Consider the following 3,430-nt stretch of genomic DNA (forward strand, 5'->3'; position numbering starts at 1 on the left):
ACATGAAGAAAACGTCAGAGAAATCCCATGCTGGGCGCTGCCATCTTGGGTGACCCTTGATCCCATGTTCAGGCCCAAGAGCCCATTAACACGTTTCCTCCAGGCTGCAGGCAAAGGCGGACCCTGAGGGCAGCCGTGGCTCAGGGAGGCCTGAGGAAGATGCCCCATGGGGGCTGAGGGTCTCTGGGCTCAGGGTGGGGAGGCAGGCGGCACAGGGAGGGAAACAGGGTTCCTGGGCCAGGCTGCCGAGAGGCGGCGTGAGTGGGCGCCGGGAGCCGCCACCTTGGCTCTGAGCTTGTGTCTTTGCCTCTGTGCCTCTCCCTGGTGAGAAAAGCTCAAACCGTCTACACTACCCCCACCCCTCGCCCCTCGCCCACCCCATCCCTGTACAGTCCAGAGTGGTGAAAGCCAAGGAGGGGAGAGGCAGGGACAGGGGGAGCCCTGGGCACCGCTTCCCTCACTCCAATTAGAAATGTCTGCTCTGGCTCCACCCACGGCATGGGCTCCCCTGGTTCACTACAAACCTCCTTCTCCCTCAGCCCCAGTCCTCACCCACAGAGAGTTGGGCGGGACTGGCTCTGCATCTCCATCCTCCACGGGGGTCTCCCAAGTCCCCCAAGAGGTGCTGCCCATGCCACTGCCCTCCGCCCAGGCACTCATCCAAGCTGGAGAGGTGTGCACACCTCAACTCTCAAGATTCAGGGGTTCCAGAGCCCCCCAAGCACCAGCAGGCTCCCCTCCCACCCTCTTCAGGCCACAGGCCTCTGGTGGAAGAGAGGGAGCCGGGGAACTCAGAGATGCCAACTGTGGCCTCCCCACCGGGCAGCATGGCCTCAGTGACCAGTGTGGTGTCCACAAGGAAATGCAGGGTCTGGGGGGCTCATCCTCTGTGAGGTGACAGAGGAAGCCATGGAGGTCAGCAGAGAAGGCTCTGGAGAGACAGGAAAGTAGTGGCCCCCACCCCAAGCTGATGGCACCAAGAGAAACTTGCCCACCTACCACAGGACCCTCCTGGCAGCATCTCCCAGGCTGACCTTTAGGACCCCATGGCCATCTTGGGCCACCTTTCTGAGCCACTGGGTCTGGATGTGGGGACATGTAGGCTCCTTCCCAGCCCCAGCTAAGAGAGGGGACCTTGGGGAGCTCTCAGATGAGAGCAGAGCACGCCAGTCCTGGGACTGAGGAAGTTTTGATGCCACTCTGTGAGTGGACACTGGGCAGAGGTTGGCAGGAAACCCCCCAATATATCTGTGCCCATTGTAATCCAGGGCAGGGGGCAGCCGGGCACTGCTGTCACAGCCACAGGTTGGCTTTGTGAGAGGAGCTTGGGGGAGGGAGATGGGGACTGCCAGCACTGGAAAGACACGGGCTTTGACTTTTCAGCTCCTGCTAGGGCTGTGGAGCCAGCTGAAGACAGGGCCCAGGAGCTGGGAGAGCCAGCCCCTGCTCCGGCTCCTGCTGGGACTCTGGCCTGGCTGAAGACTCAGCCATGGAACAGGGAGAGCCATGCCCTGCTCCAGCTCCTGCCAGGGCCCAGGAGCAAGCTGAAGTCGCAGCCAGGGAAGAGGGAGAGCCATCCCCTGCTCCAGATTCTCCCTGTGCCTGGGAGACTGCTGAAGCCCCAGCCACGGTCCAGAAAGAGCCATCCACTGATCTGCCTCCTGCTGGGGCTGGTGAGCCAGCTGAAGCCACAGCTGGAGACCACGGACAGCCATCCCCTGCTCCACATCCTCCTGGAATCCTGGAGCCTGCTCAGGCCCCAGCCCCATCCTCGGGAGAGCTCACTGTCCAACGCCCATCATCCCCAGCTCCTGACCGATCCCTTCCACCTTCTTCCTCACCACAACCTCCCTTCGTCTCCCACCTTAACCTGTATATCTGTATAGCTGTTTATAATTTTTGTTTTCTTGTCTTGTTGTGGTGTTTGTGTCACCTTGAAATAGATTTATGGATTTATATTTTAAGAAATCTGTGTTTTCTCCTTTTAAATTGTACAATTCCTGAGCATTAAGTTCCCAGCTCCTAGAAACAGCCCCCAACAGCTCACTCATCTAGCAGTTGTCTAGAAGGAGCACCATGATTTCCTATTGTCTTCCCATGTGCTGGGGCCGCAGCCTCAGCAGAGCCCGCAAGGAGCGCCCAGGATGCAGATGCGGGCTCCTGTCCCGCTCGAGACATCTCTGGACGTTCGTGCGGAGGGACACAAAGGTAACAGGGGGACGGCCAGGGTGGGCCAATCCAGGCCAGGCCACCACTGTGGTCCCACTTGGACAGCCCTACGTCCCCTCCCTGGGGGTGTGTGTGTGTGTTACCGTGTGTGTGCGTGTGTGTGTGTGTATGTGGAAGGGTGGTTTGTGTGAGTGGACCACCGCGAGGAGGAGCAGGCTGATGAGGGATTAGAAGCCTGGTGGGTGGGTCCCATTCCCACCCCGGCTCATGGCTGATCGGGTGGGACGTGGAGTGCCGGGCAGCACCGTCTGCCCGAGGTTTCTCCCGAGCCCCTGAGGTCTATCTGTTTCATCCCGGGGAGAATTCTGCGCAGACACAGGGTGGTGCCTGATCTGGGAGCATTAGGCGCAGAGGGCAGAAGAAAGAGCAGGGGCAGCTGAGCAGGGCTCTGATGCTTCTGGGCTGACTGTTGGTCACTGTCTTTGCAGAGGTCCACTCAGGACACGGAGTCCAGCTCCCCGAGGGAGGAGAAGCTGGGCAGGAATAGCGTAGTGGCAGGCGTGGGGAAAAGGCTGGCGTCCTCAGGGACTGTTGGACAAGGATCAGAGCCAGCACAGGACCCAGCTCGTGTGCGGGGAGCACAATCACATCCAGCAGCTCCTGCACAAGGGCAGGAGACAAGCGGCGCCCCAGGACGGGAGCAGGGAGAGCCAGCCCCTCCTCAGGCTCGGGCAGGAGCCATGCAGCCGGCTCTCATGGAACCAGATGAGCAGGGAGAGCCATCCCCTGCTCCGGCTCCTGCCAGTGCCCTGGGGCAGGCTGAAGCTGTCGCCAGGGAGCAGGGAGAGCCATCCCCTGCTCCAGATCCTCCTGGAGCCCTGGAGCCCGCTCAGGCCCCAGCATTGTCCCCGGGAGAGCTCACTCTCCAACCCCCGTCATCCCCAGCTCCTGACCCATCCCTTCCACCTTCTCCCTCACCACAACCTCCCTTCCTCTCACCCCTTAACCTGTATGTCTGTGTAGCCGTTTATGTTTCTCGTTTTCTTGTCTTTTTTTGGTGTTTATGTAAATTGTAAAATAAATTTCTTTATATTTTAAGAACTCTGCATTTTCTCCTTTTCAATTGTACAATTCCTGAGCGTTAAGTACAGTCCCAATGCTCGGCCTCCATCACCACTGTCCACTTGCTGAACATTCCCTTCACCACAAGGGAAGCCTGTTCCCAAAGTGCTCATCCCCCGTTCATCCCTCTCTGCCTGAC

This window comes from Equus asinus, chromosome 3, assembly GCF_041296235.1.
Source record: "Equus asinus isolate D_3611 breed Donkey chromosome 3, EquAss-T2T_v2, whole genome shotgun sequence".
Lineage (NCBI taxonomy): Eukaryota > Metazoa > Chordata > Mammalia > Perissodactyla > Equidae > Equus > Equus asinus.